The sequence below is a fragment of the Eurosta solidaginis genome, chromosome X, assembly GCF_040869045.1.
Source record: "Eurosta solidaginis isolate ZX-2024a chromosome X, ASM4086904v1, whole genome shotgun sequence".
Classification (NCBI taxonomy): domain Eukaryota; kingdom Metazoa; phylum Arthropoda; class Insecta; order Diptera; family Tephritidae; genus Eurosta; species Eurosta solidaginis.
In genome coordinates this window covers 161,473,043-161,492,729 of record NC_090324.1, presented here as the reverse complement: position 1 = coordinate 161,492,729, position 19,687 = coordinate 161,473,043, and the positions used below count along the sequence as shown (strand labels likewise).

Genomic DNA, 19,687 nt, shown 5'->3' with positions numbered 1-19,687 from the left:
TAGAGGCCCCTAAGCCAAATGTGCTCGAACGTGAATTGGAATCTGAAGGCATACGATTAAAGAGAAGGGTGGCGGTCGTAGTCTCAACTAGGCTCGCGTTGTAACGAAAAAAAAAATAGGTGCGCGCTAAGATATTTTATTGTACCGTCAGTAGACGCTAATAAAGAATTTTTATTGCAGCTTAACGCCTTTTGTTCGCATTGCTCAATATGATGGCACCCACAGGGTCTCGAGGGGACTATGGAAGAAAATGGTGGTGAGTACTATCATAGGAACGTATACACTCTTCAAATTCGTTTGCAATGCGGCGAATAGAAACTATATAGATATATTTTTTTTCAAACTTATAGTTTCGTTCATTCATTGATTAAAAAATAGCTACAAAATATTTTGAAAAACACAGAAATTATAATCTAAATAGAATTTATGCATCACTGCTTACAAAACCTACATTTAAAAACACAGTTTAAGCTTGGCTTACAGTGTTTGTAAGAATGCAATAATTTTTGGATTCGAATTAGCAACTGCACTAAATTTAACGGGATAGTTTTCACGGATTTCCTGCAACAAACCCAATGCGTTATCGTATGCTTCCTTCTCAGTATATTCCTTTTTATATAGCACATGTATGGCAATTGCCATAATTTGCTCCATTGAGCTTGCAATTGCATCACGCGCTTGTATATATAAGTGTTTTAAACATTTAAATATTGATGCATTCTCATCAAAATCTTCACGCAATGGCAAATGTTGCATAAAAAACGGGCAGCACTTGCGAAAGTGGCACCAATGAACTGTTTACAACAATCAAACGTGCAATAGCACCACAAATATTATCCAATGCACTCGGTTTATTCTCTTTGGCAACAGCCTGTGAGAGCGCATTTAAAATATGCGGATAAGCTTCATATGATTTATCCTCAGAATATAGCACCAATTCGCCCAGGCCATATACTGCATTTTGACGTGCCTGATCGAAATCATCATTTAGACCAGCAATCATAATTGGACAGAATGTATTGAAGTATGCACCAGTGTGTTTTTGTAGTGGTGCAAAGCACTCAGCTAATGCACCATAAGCGAAGGCGCGTTGTGATTCCAGATCTTCATTTTTCTTAGCTTTTTGCAACTTTTGCAAAATAATCGGATATGAACGCTCAAGATAGGGTTTAAATTGATCAGCTCCCATTGCTGCTCCTAAAAATGGCAACATATTACCAGCACCCGCAACAATTGCCTCATCGTATTCACTTTCCTCCGCATCTTCATCATCATCGCCATTAGACTCATCAAATTGGCATGCAACTTTGCCCTGCAATACATCGGTTATGCATGCAAAGATAACGTCACGCAGTTCAGGGGTGGGCAAAGCAACCTGCTTTAACTCTTTCAATAAATCACCCAACCCTTCGAGTGCCGACAGCACAACCGATACTTCCTCATCATCATGTACAATTTGTCCCAATTTTGGTAACAAAATTGTAATAGCATTGGAGACACCTTGCAAATCTTGCTGCTTGAAAAGCGCAATAACAAATGAGCTCAATGCATCAATTGACACTTTGCGTATATCCTCCTGAGGATGATCAATCATTTTGTAAACGTTTTGATAGGATTTTTCCAAGTACGGTATAAAAGCGGTGCCAGTGTGTTCGGCAAATTCTTTTAATGCTAAGATAGCTTCTTCCTTTTCATCTAAAAATGAGTTTTCTACACCATATCCAGCAATATTATCCAAATCATCTTCATCATCTGAATTTTCAATATCAATATCATCTTCCTTCTCATCAACCTCTTCTGCGGGTGCCGGTACGCCATCATTATCCTTAAATTCAGGTACTACCTCTTACGTTGAAAGTATAGAATCAAACATACGTTCAATTACTTTTGGAAAGATGGTTGCCATTTCTTCATTGACCACTTAAGCTAATGAAGCAATTAGATTGTAGAGTGCACGACGTACATCAGGATCCTCAGCTTTTCCAAGTAAAGTCAATGCGAACGTCATTGTATCGGTGGCTAAAGGCATAAAGTTTTGTTTTCCAATGGTACGGGCTAAGGCGGCCAAAGTATCAATTGCTTGTGGACGTAAACTGATTATATCCTCATTTTCAGTAGGTGCCAAATAGGATTGCAAAATTGTGATCAAACGAGGGAAATAAGGCAGCATATTCTCGTTGGTGGCATTAGCTGCCGCTGAGATGGCGCTCAAAGCAAGTTCACGCACTCGTACGGAACTGTTGGGATTCAAAGCCTCAAATAAGATTTCCATCAGCACCGGCAAGTGTGGTACGATCAATGTGTTTAGGTTCTGTACCGCCGCTCCACAATTCATTACAGAGTTGATGCAAAAACTCAAAAAGTATCAGAAGTATTTGTGTTAGCAGTTTTTTTACTCCGTCTGTTTTCGATAAGGTTGTCAGTTCACTGGTTGAAATTCCACTAGATTTATAAGTTGGACGGCTCACGACGTAGACTCGTTAGTTTGCGCTTTCGTGAAGTGGAGGACAATAGAAAGGATTTTTAATTGGATGCCGCAGGTTCTTCTGCCTCATCGCGATTGTAGGGCAAGATGATGAGTTTTACTAAGGGTCGGGTTATCTGGGCTTTCGTCGTCATGATATCGACCACTCTGACGCGATCGTCAGGTCCTGGGTGTAATTTGACCACCCGTCCGAGTCTCCATTCGTTTGGAGACAAATTATCCTCCTTGATTACGACCAGGTCCCCGATTTTTAGGTTCGTTTTGGGAGATCTCCATTTATTTCTCTTCTGCAGTTCAGAGAGGTATTCCGATTTACACCTCTTGCAGAAGGAGTGATGTAGGGATTTTAACTTTTGCCATCGATTTATGATTGAGGCAGAGTTTTCGCTAGCGTCAGGTTCTGGTGGAGATAAGAGATGTCCCCCTACCAGAAAGTGACCTGGGGTTAGTGGTTCCAGGTCTGATGCATTGTTTAACGCAGGGCTCAATGGTCGGGAGTTGAGGCAGGCTTCGATCCTGCCTAGCAAAGTCGCAAACTCCTCAAAGGTGAATTTGTAACTTGAAGCGATTTTTGTGAAGTGGCTTTTAAAACTTTTCACTCCCGCCTCCCACAGTCCCCCCATGTGAGGAGCTGATGCGAGAATGAAGTGTCACGATAAGGATTGATGGGAGTACTTGGATAGGGTGTTATCGCGGGCATTTTGTAGGAATTCCCTCATTTCCGCTTTAAGTGCTCTAAAAGCCCCGACAAAATTCGTGCCATTGTCGGAAAACATTTTACTAGGGCAGCCTCTTCGCGATACGAACCTCGCAAATGCTGCTAAAAATGATTGGGTGCTGAGGTCGGAGGTGGGTTCCAGGTGAATCACTTTCGTTGCAAAGCAAACGAACAAGCACACATTCCCCTTCGACACTCTACAACCTCGCCCTCGAAAGTTCTTTATATCGAAGGGTCCCGCAAAATCAACTCCTGTGTTTGTGAATGCCCGTGAGTACGTAGTTCTCTCCTTGGGTAAAATTCCCATTAGCTGGGTTTGAACACGTTTTCGGTAAATCGTGCATTCCTTGCAATTGTGGATTGCCGATTTTATCATGTTCTTGACCCGTGGTATCCAATACTGCGTACGGATGAGGCGTAGCATAAGTTGGTTTTCCCCATGGAGAGAGATCCTATGGGTAAACTTTACAATAAGACGTGACAACTGGCAATTATACGGCAAAATGACTGGGTGTCGCTCGTTGTACGGGATATCTTCGGAAGCTTCGAGGCGGCCGCCTGCCCTCATAACCTCCCTTTCATCTAAGAATGGGTTCAGTGGTAGTACCTCGCTCTTTGCTCCAATGAGTTTTTTAGATTTTAAAGCTGAATACTCCTCCCCATAATGTCTCTTTTGGTAGATAACAATCAGACGTTGGGTCGTTGCTTTTATTTCGCTCGACGAAATTGAGCAAGAATTCGCCTGAACTGAGGCTCTTGTTTTTGGGTTAGTTCTTTGAAAGAATCTCGAGACGTAGGATAGTACTTTCAAAGCTCTCGAGAGGTCAGAAAATCTTGTTAGGATATCAGAGTCTGTGTCTACTATTGACGAGTGTACCTGGACCCGCTTTTCTTCTGACGTGGTGGTATATTCTGTTTCTTGGGTAGGCCAATTTGAGCTATCTTCATGAAGCCAAGAAGGGCCCTCCCACCACAGGGCTTTGTTGATAAGATCTTCAGCGGGTATACCTCTACTGGCGAGATCTGCCGGGTTTGATGCCGAGTCGACATGAAGCCAGTTTTCTTTCCCTACTTTGTCGATTATTTTTGTCACCCTATGGGCAACGAAAGTGGACCACGAGCATGGGGGCTTGCGAATCCATGCAAGGACGATTGTCGAATCCGTCCGCAGATACGTTGTAGAAATGTTAAAGTTGAGGTTTTTTGCGACTGACTCTACTATTTCTGCTAGCAGAACCGCACCACATAGTTCAAGGCGGGGTAGAGATATAGTCTTGACCGGGGCTACTCGGGTTTTTGCGAAGAGCAGATTTACGAACACATGGTTCTCGATTTGTACCCTCAGGTATATTGCGGCTGCGTATGCTTTCTCGGAAGCGTCGCAAAAGCCATGTAGTTCGCTGATCGCTACCGGGGAAAACTGTACCCAACGGGGTATACGAATGCTTTCAATGTGTCGGTAGCTTTCTAAAAAATCATGCCATCTGTCTAATATCGCGGGAGATACGGCTTCGTCCCAGCCCGTGCCTTCCAGCCAAATACCTTGCATTATGATTTTCGAGGTAATAATGAATGGTCCTAGCCAACCTAGCGGATCAAATAATTTTGCTATAGCAGACAATATTGTTCTCTTTGTGAACACGACTTGGTTGTCTATGGGTTTCGTAGAAAAATAGAAATAGTCAGAGTGGACATTCCACCTGATCCCTAAGGCTTTAACCATGCTAGCATCCTCCAAGTTTAAAAAGTTTTCATTTAATAAGTGCGATCTTGGAATATCTTCCAGTAGTTGATCGCAATTTGAAGTCCACTTCCTGAGGGAAAAGCCGGCTGATTGTAATGCCGCTTGGATTTCGTCCCGTGCCTTGGTGGCGGTGGCGATGGTGTATCCGCCCGCTAAAACGTCGTCGACATACATAAACTGTCGTAGGATGTCCGATGAGATGGGATAGGTTTCCTCTACGTCCTCTGCTAGTTGAAGAAGGGTCCTTATGGCCAGGTAGGGCGCGCAGTTTACTACGAAGGTCACCGTCTTCAATTCGTATATGCCGATGGGTTCGCTGGTGGATGACCTGAAGACGATGCGTTGATACCTGGTGTCCCTGGGCTCTAGCAATACCTGCCGGTACATCTTTTCGATGTCACTGTTGAATACGTATCGGAACAATCTCCAACGGAGTATGAGAATTGTTAGATCACTCTGAAGGACTGGGCCTGAATGAAGGACATCATATAAACTTATTCCATTAGCAGTGGGACAGGAGGCGTTAAAAATAACTCTCACTTTAGTGGTGGTGCTTTCTTCCTTAATTACTGCGTGATGGGGTAAAAAATAGGTGTCGCATGTATCTGCCGGAACATGCTCTTCTACTCGTGCCATATGAGCTAATGTTTCATATTCTGATACGACTCGGTTATATTCCGTCTGCAATTCGGGATTTTTCGCTAACCGGGTTTCATTTCTGAAAAATTGTGAGCACGCGCTCTTTAGCGACGGTCCTAATGAGATACCCTTTTTAAAATCCTGCTTAAAAGGCAAAGACATGATATATTTGCCATCCTCATTTCTTTTGGTGGTTTTTTGATACAACTCCTCGCAGTAATTTTCGTCTTTGGTATAAATATGGTTTTTGGGAATGTCTTCCAGCTCCCAAAATGACGCTATTTGTTTGTCCAGCGATACCTCATTAAAAAACGACACACACCTGCCGGTTGGGCTGGCCGTTTCCGTTTGGTCAGTTAATATCCAGCCAAATACTGTTTCCTGCGCAAGGAGGGTGCCTAAAACATTTTTTCGTATACCGCCTAGCATTATCTGTGCGTAAATATCCCCACCCAGAATAAGATCTACTTGTTCATTTACAAAGAACCTCCGATCTGCTAGCACCAAGTCCGGGAAAACTTGGTGTGTCATGGGGTCAATTTGACAGGTTGGCAGATTGCCGGTGAGCTGGGCTAAAACCAATGCTGTAGTGTGTATGCGTACATTCGGGTTTATTGATGACCGCAACTGAATGAAGCATGCCTCTTTCACTTGGGCTGACACAGTGTTGTTTATCCCTGACACTTGTGCATTTAGCTTCCGACTAGGTAGATTTATCCTTCTTTTAAGTCGCTCCGAAATGAACGAGCACTCTGATCCGGAGTCTATTAGGGCGCGGGCCGAAAAGTTTTCGTTGTTATAAAAGATACTGACTTGCGCAGTACCTAATAGAACCCCCTTGCTTGTATTCGCGAAACAGGAATTGAAGTTGGTTGGTTGATTATTTGCCGTGGCAAACTGACGTTGGGCCTGAGCCTGTGCCGAAGTAGATGGTCTTTGATATAACTGTGTTTGTTGGGTTGTGGTTGGTCTTGCACTCGTGCCCGCATTTTGTTGAATATGCAGGAGTGTATGATGCCTTAGATGGCAAATGCTACAATTAAAGGAGCACGTACATTTGGAAACTGTGTGTTTTGCCGAGAGGCAATTCAGACACCCCCGACTAACTTTTATAAACGCAAATCTGTCTACGACAGAGAGCCGTTGGAAGCTTTGGCATTGTGACAGCCTGTGGTTGTTTTTCTTGCAGCATCTGCAAGTGTTTCTAGCTACACTTGCTTGGTAGGCACCTACTTTCTTTTGAGACGAATCATTATTATGTTTGGGTGGTGGTTGTTTGGGAGCTTTGGTACTTTTGCTACCTGTTAATCCCGACACTGTTTCCAAGGTCTGGAACCTATTCGATAAAAATTTATCCATATCTTCCCATTTTGATATTTCAGTTTTATTCTCTATGGTCTGTTCCCATAAAGCTAGCGTGCTTTCGGGTAGTTTGGTGGAACATAGATATGTGAATATCGCATCCAATTGCCTATCTCAATTTGATGAGCTTTTAGAGCTGAGATGCAGTTATTTATTTCCCGCTGAAGTGTTTTAATCGCGGTGCCACACTCACTTTCTACGCTTTCAAGGTTGAATAATATTTTTAATTGGGTATTTACGAGAATTCGTTTATTCTCATATCTTTCCCCTAAATTCTTCCACGCTGTGTCAAACCCATCGTTTGTGAGGGGGCATTTTTTAATTATATCCCTTGCCTCACCCTGCGTTTTTTGGTTGAGGTGAAATAACTTCTCAACTGGGGTGAGGCGCTTATTTCGTATGTATATTGCCGTGAACATGTCACGGAATGTTGGCCAGGAGAGGTAGTCACCTTTGAATACATCCGTATCGCACGGAGGTAGTCGCATGCTGTGTTCTGGGTCAGGTGTTCCTTCTCCCTCCTTATCGCGTTTAGTTAGCTTTGCCATTAATTCAGCCATGGTTGAACTGCCGCTTACATATGCGGAATACGTCGCTTGGTATTTCGGTTTGGCCTGCGCAAACACCTTTTTCTCTGCCGTTTCAGAGTATAAGATATCCTCATAAGCTAGATTTGCCTTTCTCCAATTATTCTTTAACTCTTCTTGGTGAATGGCTAGAGTATATTTTGTGTGTTCAGTTTGAGGTCTGCTGTTGAACTCAGCCTCAAACTGTGCCACTTCATCAGCTGCTTTAATGAATTTCTCCATATCGTTTGATATTTAACAGAGAATAGCTATTATGCAGGGCCTAATTAGAAAATTTAAGTTTGATGCTCAGAAGCAAAGGGAAGGGTTTCAATAACCTATCACCACCACTCAAAAACAAATTTTCACGCAAAAGAAAAATTTTTGAATCACTTCTTTATGATCTTTTAAAATTTATTATAACCGAATATATATGTATATATATGCAATAAAGTGTTATTTTCAGCTCTTCGCCACTGAATACCAGATTTTATGAAAAATAATTATAAACGTGTGTGATATATGTGATATAAAGATAAAGTGAAAAAAATCGAATATAAATGTGAGGATTAAACAACTCAAACCCAATTTATATTGCTTTTTAAAAAAAGAAGATATTGTACTTAAATTGACAAAACAGTGAGCCTGTATGTGTGACCGGTGTGCAATATGAGGAGTGAGGTTATGTCTCTTCTAATAAAATGTATATTGCTGGTGCTAAGTGTCCAAGGAAAAAGACAAAATTAACGCTTGTAGCTAGAGCCAATAAATGGTCTTTTGCAATAAAACGTGTGTGTGTGCACGTTTAAATTTTTAAACGAGCAGAAAGCACTGTGATAGCGATTTTTTCTCAATATTCAGATAACGACCAAAGTGGTGTTATAGAAATTTGGACAAGCACCTTTTTGTCACGAATAAGCTCAAAATTTGTATAATAATTTATAACCGCGATGGTTGCAAGAACCAAAAGTGCAGTGCAGTGCAACGTTTCAAGGAAAGTTTAAAGCCACTGACTGCTAGCCTTAGGCTGTGTCCAATACCTCTTACCACGGGTGGGGGAGAGTATCGGATAGACAAAAGGCTTTGTAATAGCACTGTTTATTCAGTAATTTTTAATCACCGCATGTGATTTATATGAAAAGAAAAAAAAATTTTTTTTTTTTACACTTTTCGCTTGTGTCACTTTTTAAGCAAATCTTTTATCACCGCCTGTGATTTAAATGAAAAAACTTAAGCACTTTTTTATTTGTGTCACTTTTAATTTGAGCACATACCTTTTAACCAAACGCTTTGAATAGTGATTTGATGAAATTTTTCAGTGATGAACTGTGAACTCTGACGTTGTACAAATTCCGTTGTTGTCCGGAATGGCTGTGTACTCAACGATTAAAAACGTGATGAATATTATGGTTTTGGTTAGTGGACTGTACTTCCTCTAGGCTTGCTTCCCTTACTGGCGCTGATGGCCCATGAAAACTTGAGCTGGCGGGTTCCAGACTAGTTTCTCTCGATGGAGGTTAGGAAGGAAAGGCAGTGATTAATATTAAAATTGCAATAGACTTTATTTCATAAAATATGCAGTGGAAATTAACAGAGAGAGAGTTTAAAAGAGCAAGCATGCAATTGCTACAATGTTACCTTTAATATATTCAGGAACTCTACTTTCTGGCGGTGTGACGTTTGATGTGGCTTAAACTTGCGGCTTCAAGACGTTCGAGCGTGCGTAAACTGCTGCGGTTTTAATCCAAGTGAAAGAGTTTCCTTTCCACGCATTCCGTTTACCCCCAAAGCTAACAGGCCTTTGGCGGGGTAACTTAACGAAACGTCACTTTTTCTTTTAGTATAAGTGCTAACGGCCGTAACAAATAAGCGGTTTTGTATTGGATTGCATTAGGGTGGCCGACCCTTAATTTTCCGTTGGGGTTAGCCTGCTGGCCTAAACAGACTGCTAAGCGTCAAACTTTAAATACACCTCTGAAGTTGCTGCGCATAAAATGTGTACTACTAAATTTCAATACGCATTATACTCAGACGTAACTGAAATATGTGTTTTTGTTTCACCCTCTACACTAATTCTATGTATTCCATGTGTGTCCACAATTCATCGCAACTGATTTAGCTATATGTTATACACAGGCATACAACAGATGCTTTGTCTCCGCTTTTCGGTACACCCTGTTGCTGAAGCTAGTTGGTTAACCACTGCCGCTAGATGGGTCTCCTAAGCATTATCTGCGAGGATAGGCGTTTTTTTTTCACGCGCCAACGTAAACGTATACGCGTGTATAAAAAAACATGGCTTTTGTTGCCGTTACGGTTGCCGTTGTATGAAAATGAGCTATTATTTCTATAACCAGTTTAGCTGCAATTTGGGTAAAAACCTCGATAACTACCAAGTGAATTTCTGAATGTGTTGTTACCACGTCATCGAAAAGCTAAAACCTGACGCCCAGTTACTTCGTTATTTTGTCCTACAATTAATTTCGCTACTACGTCTTTCGGATCAGTAAATGCCGTTGAGGCTAAAATGGTTTTAAATAAATTGGATTTTGCTTTTAAACGACACACGTTAACAGTTTGTTCGACTGCCATTTCATGAGCTTTCGCTTGAGTGAAAAAAAAAAAATAAATGTAAGGCGCGATTACCTCCGAAGAGATCTAAGGCCGAGCTTCTCTTCCAATTTGCGTCGTGCTCCTCTTGATTTTCCCTACAAATTGGCCGGACGGGACCTACATGTTTTATGCCGACCCCGAACGGCATCTGCAAGGCAGCTGAGTTTTCATTGAGAGATTTTCATGGCAGAAATACACCCGGAGCGCTTGCCAAACACTGCCGAGGGGCGACCCCGCTTAGAAAAATTTTCTTCTAATTTAAAAACCTTATTTCTAAAATTTTGATGTTGCTTTGCCCGTGGTGCGAGGCGGTGGCATACGGTGTGGTAGGCGGAGCACGCTACCATCACACCATCAATCAATTGTCCCTTGTTATAATTTTATGTTCTCTATGAATGCAACAGCCAAGTACCTTTGGGTACCCCTGCCATCGGAAGATGCATAGGCATGGTGGAGGTTCACTTGAAGTTACTTTACCAGGTCCTGATTCTAGTTATCTGAAATTTCTCTTGTGCCGTTGGTCTCTCAGAAAAGAGCTAATTGTGGAGCCCTATTTATAGAACACTTTTCGGCTTATATTAAAAACTTTTAATCCATTCTTATTGATATGAGTTTCTTTTTCATTCTAGGTAATTTGGTTTTGACGATGTCCGCATAGCAATATCCCAAATATTCCAGCTGTGGCAGTAAGAACATACATTTGCTCAAATTACGGTTGAGCACATCCAGTACCTACGTTTATACAAGGACGAACACCACACTACTTTCACTGGGAGGTAGCCGCCGATCACGTTGTTGTAAGAGCTTATTTTAAATATGTTATTCATAAACACTGATTCTTATATTTTGTTCTGGTTTTTACTTTAGACTCAAGCGATTATATAAGCGATGTCAGCTATGCCTGTAACTTAAGCGCCTTCAGATATAATAGTTACCGCGGACGCGGCCGTGGGAGTAGTTCACTACGTGAAGATTACACTAATCAACGACTTTCAATATCAGAAGGTTTTCCAGCACCATAATAACACCAACAATATGTGCAAGCACCCGAATAAATTGTACAACAAACGTTAACACCACATCAGCAGCCAGCAACAACAACAACAATCGCAACAAGTTGAAACTTCTAATCAATTAATGACTAGTCAACCACCAACATATCCGCAATATGCGCATCCATCAACAGCAACAATTGCCACCTACTTTGCAACACAAAATCCAATGCTTCTTCCAGCGTCAACTGCATAATAAGCCACTGGTACTCCGTTATATGTTTCACATGCGAATGCACATCAGGTGTGCAATTATAAGCGGTCCATTTGTTTGTTCGCCCGAATATCAATATATACCCGGTGAAGATGGCCAAGGCCGTTCTGATTCTAATACTGATAAAGGCGAACCATTGGCAAATTTAAAAACTCAAACAGACTTTACGAAAAATGTTGATAATTGTATTAATTCTAGTACGGATAGTGAAGAATTTAAACCTAGGAAAAAAGCTAAACTTGATAAAAACTTAACGGGAGATGACGATGTTTCTAATACTAAGGAAGATGAACCTTTGATAAATATGAAGCTTAAAACGGAGTTATCAAAAAATGACGATGATAATATTGATGTTGATGCCAAGTCCAATGTTGAAAATGATGAAAATTATGAAACAGAATCTGAAAATAGTATGAGTGTGGATTATAACCTAAAACAAAACTGTCATATCCGGTACGACCAGAATTAGATGTTAAGAAAAGAGCCTACATAAAGAGTGCTCAGTATATTTATGGAAAATTTATCATGAGACAATGTCCAATGTATGAATTTCAATTAAATTCAGCACATTGTTGGAAAAAGCATCTAAACTTTATGCATCGTCTAGAGAAACCAGAACATTTACGATTTAAATATAACGGACGTGGTGCAAAATGTAAATTGTGTGATTTTCAAACAGCTACACCAAGCTTCAGCAAATTGGACCATGAGATTTCTCATATGGCCAATAGTCATTATTTAAAATGTAAATTATGCGATTGGAAGACTAAATACATTCAAGTATGAATTTTCATTTACGTGCACAACACGCTGAAACAATTGATGTAACAGCGAAAAGTTTAGAATTAACTGTTTGTCCATATTGTAATCAAGAATTTGCATCACAATGGTATTTACGCAAACACTTAATACAGGAACATGAGAAAACAGTGGATGAAAGAACACCTTTTTTATGTTTAGAATGTGGTGAAGAATTTAGAACAAATACAAGTTTACGCGTACATGTTTACGAAAAGTTTGCTCATTGTACACCACAAGATTTAAAAATCTTGAGGGTATGGTTACACCTATGTGGCCTCTACAAGGTATTTATAATGACTAGTATGGAATGAATCCGCATATGGAAGAAAACGGCGGTGAAGAAATGAATCACCATGCTTCTTTGGATTCTGGTGATACTCCTGACATGCTTCCGAATTTCGCTACGTCTGATCTTACTATACCTACCAAACTAATATGGCCTGCAAACTGATTATGAGCAACATTATCAGAGCAGGAAAAATAAGACCATCAACACAAGGTTTCGGAAAGGGCACGACTATGAATAGACGTTAATATATTTATATTATTTATATATATAAAAATGCACATATGTAAAAATTACTAGAATAATAGGACATGATTTTAACTGTAAACGCCATTTTAAACATGCATTATTTATTAATTAAATATTATTTAAACAAAAAGGATGCGTTTCATTCATATAAAAAGCGAATTGACAGAAGGTAACCGGTACGGGTAACCGGCAGGCCAGTTACCCTTATTGTTGTTGTTGCATATGTTTTGGTTAGCGATAACGAAAACATACCTAATGAAGTAACTTCAAAATGTAAATAACATCGAGCGAGAAGGAATTTCGAAAACACAATAGGTAAGAGCGAGAAAGCGAGTCACACGTACACTATTTTGAGAGAGCGCGTGCGTTACTTTTTTCACGACGGCAATGTAAAAGTGATTAAGACGATAATTGGTGACCAAGTTATCGGTGACGATTAAGTAATCCATTAGGTAACGAGTACCTGTCTTGCAGGGTAATGATAAGGTTATGAGCGATGTCTTTAACCCCATGTGCGCAATGCAACCAACATACCGACACCCTTGAATTATGTTGATACGTTCAACGGAATGCTGGACAACGCTGAAACCTTTGATTTAAACGATACGACTTTGGGTTGAATTTTGACTTATGTGCTAGCTCTATGAACTTTCTTCGGAGAACAAATCATCTTTGGTGGGCAAACGGCAAAGTCCCCCATTGGCCTTACAAACTCTCCATCTGATGCTTTTATCGTTGCCTCTCTTACGAGTCCATCACCTACAGGATGGCATTTAACCACTCTAGCTAGAGACTACTTCGTTGGGGGCGTAGCTTTGTCGTAAACAGCAACGACATCACCCTCTGCGATGTTGTGCGATGGTTCGTACCACTTGGAACGAGGTACTCAACTCGCCAGCGGCTCAGAAATGCTTTCTAATTGCAGATGTTACTTGCCATCGTTGATAAATATGTCCCTAGAAATCTTGTCTTTCAGGCCCTGGTAATGCTTTCAGAGGCTCACCCACTAAAAAATGCCCAGGTGTGAGAGTCTCTAGATCGTTTACATCAGCCAAGTTGTCGCATAACGGCCTATAATTGACGCAAGCTTCAAAAAAAAAAAAAATAAATGTAAGGCGCGATAACCTCCGAAAAGATCTAAGGCCGAGCTTTTCTTCCAATTTGCGTCGTGCTCCTCTTGATTTCCCCTACAAATTGGCCGGACAGGACTTACATGTTTTATGCCGACTCCGAACGGCATCTGCAAGGCAGATGACTTTTCACTGAGAGCTTTTCATGGCAGAAATACACCCGGAGCGCTTGCCAAACACTGCCGAGGTGCGACCCCGCTTAGAAAAATTTACTTCTAATTGAAAAAACTTATTTCTAAAATTTTGATGTGGCTTTGCCCGGGGTGCGAACCCAGGGCATACGGTGTGGCAGGCGGAGCACGCTACCATCACAGCACGGTGGCCGACGCAAGCTTCAACCTCACTTAATAAGGCATTGAATTCTTCATATGAGAGAAGGGCTTTAAATGGTACTTTATTCTCTTGATGCCGATCTCCCAGTACCCGCCCATGTGAGGTGCAGCGGGAGGGTTGAAGCGCCATTCGATGTTCGTTGAAAAACGATCGAAATCTTTCGTCTTCCGCATCTCTTTGTCGGCACCCACGAAATTGGTACCATTGTCAGAAAACATAACTTGGCAGTAGCCCCGGTGATTTATGAATCGTTTGAAGGCGTTCAGAAAAGCTGGTGTCGACAAATCTCCAACAAACTCAAGGTGCATGGCACCAGTGCACATGCACACAAATGAACATATATATCCCTGGACGGATTTGGCTCCTCTTCCGTGTGTAAATTTATATAAGTATGGACCATGATAGTCCACTGCCGCACAATTGAAGGGACGAGTGTAAGTTACCCGTGCTTCTGGTAAATCTGCCATCATTTGCGTGGATATATTACGGTTCAACCGTGTGCATTTGACACATTTATGGTATATTTGGCGAATTAAGTTGCGTGCGCTAACGACCCAAAAGCGCCGATGTACTTGCATGGTTCGGGGTCCAGCATGTAACGTACATTTGTGCGTGTCTAAAATTATTAGTTTTGAGAGCGTAGAGTTTTTGGCCAAAATTACCGGATGTTTTACGTCGGTGGCTACGTGTTATGTAGCTGGCTTTCAGTGGTAAGACAGAGGTGGCGTGTGGCATGGTGGCAAGCACCTGCTAGCTCGTCGGACGGGGTGGGGTTTTGCGCACCATGCCACACGCCACCTCTGTATTACCACTGAAAGCCAGCTACATAACAATGGCGCCCAACGGCATAGCCCAATAATCTTTTCAATTTACCATAATTTCTTCTAACTTACCACTTTTCTTTTCCCCCACTTTTACTACTTTTTCGTCTTTAGCTTACCATGTTTCCTATTTTGTTATTTCGATATTTCCGACCCTAATTTCCTCATACCGACTTGAACAGGGACCGTCATGACAGCATCGTGATTCGGTTCGCATGGTCGACAAGTGCTATCACGACATGAGGATAGGAGATTAGCTAGGTGACCATATCAGGGTTCCTTTCTCGGATTTGGTACGATTAGATTAGGTGGTACCTGATATGGCACTTAGCTAGAAGACGGACTTTAGTAGAGGATCGTGGCGAAATGCCCAGGCTACGTCATCGGAGATCCAGCATTTCCGATGACTGAGGTTTGAGACGTCACCAAGATAGAGAGGAGTAGGGAAGTGTGGCATCCACACTTTGGGATCAGTCCACGAGCGTGTCGGGCCACACTTCCACGGACTGCATGAAGGCTGACTAGGCGCTAGAGATATATGGACGTAGGAATAATTCCCACAATGACCTCGTCAAGAGCAACACCCATTACACACCAAAGCAAATAAATATATTTTTTTTCAAGAAATTAGAAATTCAATTTTTTCATTTCCTTTTTAGAGAGATGGAAAATAGTAGTTAAAAATTCGTTTTTGAAGCCATAAAGAAACATATTTCCTTCATATTACTATTCATCATATAATTTTGTTGTACGTATTTGTATAAACACATTTTTCATACAAATACATGCATATATATAAAATCTGAAATCTACAAATATTTTGAGTTTAGTGGAAAATTTTTTTTAGGCTGCGGTCAAGGGTCTTCTAAATCGATTTAGAAATTTAGTAGTCAACGACTTTCAGCAGTGCCTTGGTTGGAATTTTCCCTTGGTTTTTTCGGAATTTTGTTTTGGAATTTAAAATTATATTCTCGCAGTAACTGACGTTTAGCATTTTTTGTGAAAGTTAAGTTTCAAATTCAGTTCAAGTTTTTGTACTTTTATTTCGGAATTTATCGTAATTTCGAAAATTGTTAGGTTCTCGTATTACTTTGATTTTCGAATTAATTTAGAGAACGTTACGTTTAATTTAAACTTAAGGCTGTAAATTTGTTGTTGAAATCCAAAGTTCAATTTCGTGAATTGTTGTAGTTTTTTTTGAATTCAAACATAGTTTTAATTTTGCTGTCTTCAAGTATTAATTAAATTTTGAAGATTTGATTTTCATTTTTGGTTCTATATATCTAATTTTTTTCTATTTGAAATTTAAATTTAATCCCAGTCATTTTTGTTTCATCGAAGCTGCGGCCTTCAAAACCTAATCCCTAGAATTCTAACCCTGAATTGATGTTTAAGTTCTAATTTTAGCCTTTCTTTTTTTCTTCCTTTGAATTTACCTTTACCCTGGAATTTTCATTTAAGTCTTAGTTTGTAATTCTAAGCATTAATCTAACTTTACAAATTATTTTGGTTACTCCTAATCCTTTTTCCAATTATTCGGTTGAAAGGCCCTACCTAGAATTTTAAGTTAAGTTACTACAATCTTGTTGTTTTTTTATATATTGGTGGAGGTTTTGCTTTAACTTAGAGTTAAGGTTCTATTTTTATCCTTTTTTGGTTTGTTTGAAGTTTAAGTTAATTCCAAAAAGTTATTATCCTTTTCTTTACACGTAGGGTATACATTTTATTTTTGAATTTTTATTTTATTTTGAAAGTTTTTTTTCACATCCTGCCCAAGTATTTGGTTCCATTTGCCTTTGAATTTTAATTTAATTTTTTTTTATATATTCCTGAATTTTTAATTTAATCTTTTTATTGTTATTATTTTTTTATTTAAATAAAATTCTTGTATTTCACTTAGAATTTTACACAATCTTTATTATATTTTTTTATCTTTTTTTTAATAATTGGGTCGACTCTGGTTACTTTGAATTCAAATCTTAGTTTTAATTGGTAACCTTTTTTTTTTGTGCTTTTTTGAATTTAAATTTAAATTCAAAAATTTTTCTATTCATCTTATCATTTCTAAATTTTTTTTTTTATTATTTGGTTGGATTTTTTTCATTTAATCTAAATCCAATTTTTAATCTCTGTTTTTAATTTTAATTTAATTTCGAAAGTTTCGCTTGCGGTTCCAATTATCGGGTTGAATTTTTGATTTTAAATTGATATTGTAATTCCCCGGTTTTGTTTGACTGACTGTGTGTGTGTGACATAGAATGAGTTTGTTGCGTGAGTCTGGGTTCATGACTGACGAGGAAAACAGGGAGGAAAGAGTACTATGTGGTTTGGGACTGTTTGCTAGAGACAGGCCGTTTACACGTGCTTTTACGCCTGCCCTTGAAAATCGGGTGGTTGGCTCACTGCTCAACCAAATAGATACAGGGATTGAACACAAGGTAGATTTCCTTCCTACGGACTATTTCAACCGGTGTACAACCAGGATCTTTAGCTCGCTAGAAGTGTGTCCAGGGTTACCCGGGTAATAGCGGATCAAGCCGAAGCCAGTCTGAGTTTCTCTCACAAGCTCGACGAAATCCTCGCCGAGATGTCCGCCAACGAATAGCGTGGATCACAGGGGGCGTTGATCCTTTGGAGCAGCAGGCGCCGGGAGCCACGGCAGCTGAGGTTGCGACGGCAGCAGGGGGCACAAAGACCACTGGGACTGACACCGGGCAACTGACACGTCTTATGGCAATGATAGAACAGCAAGGGGAGTTAATGGCCCAGTGGAATAATGAGTTAGGAACTATAAAAACTTGTATAGTAAACCTCAGCGGCCGTGTCACCGACTTGGAAACCTCTGCAGCTCAAGGATTGGATCATCACTCCAATCAAGCGTCCACTCCGAACAACAGGGGGCCAGGTAGAGATGGAGCAGCGATTCAGGCCAACGGAGGAGAGCCACGAAACGACGGATGACCCCAAAGCGCACAACAGCCACTACGTTGGAAGAAAATGGACTTAGAGACGTGGCATATAAAGTTTGACGGGATGGACAAGGGGATTTTGGTCGAGAGCTTCCTGTTTAGGATAGAGAAAATGAGGGAACAACATCAAATCTCTCATCATCAACTGTTTACCGATTTCCATTGCCTCGTGTCAGGAGCGGCTTTGAAATGGTACTGGCAGGTGTTGGAGGATCATGCCGAGAATCCGAACTTCGGGTATCTTGATCTGAAGGCAGAACTGCTAGCCCATTTCAAAACTGCCGAGACTACGAGGTGATTCGGCAAATCATGGAGCGTAAACAGTTGGCGAATGAGGGATTTGATGAATTTTATAGGGACGTGCACAATTTGAGGTTTAGGCTGAGGAAACGAATATCCGAGAAGGAACTGGTTGGGATAATTAAGGGGAACCTCAAACCATACCTGGCTAACCTGACCTTCTCGTCAAAAATGGACACGCTAGCGGAGCTGAAAGCTGAAAGTAGGCGAGCTGAAAAGGTCATTAAAGAAAATAAGAGTAGGTCCAAAGGGGGTTTAAGTGAGCTGGTCTACTCCGACGTTACGTTCCCAGAGGAAGGGGATATTTCCAAGCCACTGGAAGCAATAGGGGCACAGTTTATAAATAGGTCGAACAGTGGCCAACGTCCTGACAACAGGACACAAAATGTGGCATCACGTAATGCACCTATCATAGCGCCTGCAGCCGGCTCCAGGCCAACCATCAACTCTTTCTGCCCCTCACCCTTCCACATGATGTTGTGCTTCTCGTGTGGAATGCCGGTTGACCATTTTGCAAAGAATCCAGCGGAAGTTAGTAAGGACACGCGATGCAAGTCCAGCTTTCATAATATGGTCTGCGTTTCGTGTGGGAGGGGGGGGGGGGGGGGAGGGGGGGACAGCTCTTTTTGCATTTATAAGCCGCCTAAGGGAAACGGCAACCTGGCGGAGATGACCGGGGCACTCAGTCAGGAGAAGGATCGCCCGGACAACAATCAGTCAAAATGTTAAAAAGGGAAGGAAGTATAAAAGCTGAGAGTAGTTTATATCAGAGAAAGCAACGGGATTTGAAGAGCCTACACATCAGGAAAATGGAGTATGAGGAAGGAGTAGGAGGATATTTTGCGAAGAAATAATAAAGAAAAGAAAAACAAAAAACTTTAACAAAATACAGAAAATGAGGGAGAAGCGGAAAATGTTTAGGAGAATTCAGCATAAAATAATATCGACGATCGTTACAGTCAAAGGTGACAAAAGAGTTTTTGCGCAAGTTAAGATAGGGGGTAAAGAGGCACTAGCCTTGCTTGATTCAGGGGCAGGAGCTCGTTGTCTGGGTAAGGATAGCGCACAATTTTTAGAGGGTAATGAGGAAAGGATTCTTCCCATCACCAACCAATCGATTAAAACAGTTAACGGAGGAGAGACTCCAGTGGAAGGAGTTATCACGTTACCAGTGACGTGGAATAAGATGTGTAGGGACCTAGACTTCTTGATAGTGCCAGGACTTCAACAAGAGGTTTACATCGGAATCGGAGGGTGTTTGAGTTAAATTTAGTAGGCAGAGGCCCTGTAGCTCGACCAACCCACACGACCGTAGCAGAACTCGTACCCGCCGAGGGGGATTTGTATTTTGAGGCAGTACAACATGTGTTGACCCCCCACCAAACAGTAGCTCTAGAGAGGGTAA

General features: G+C 40.9%; 1 pseudogene; it reads right to left on the bottom strand.

Moving 5' to 3' along the window:
* Positions 1 to 477: 477 nt before the first annotated feature.
* Positions 478 to 7,757, bottom strand: LOC137235228 (importin-4-like; annotated as a pseudogene).
* Positions 7,758 to 19,687: the final 11,930 nt, after the last annotated feature.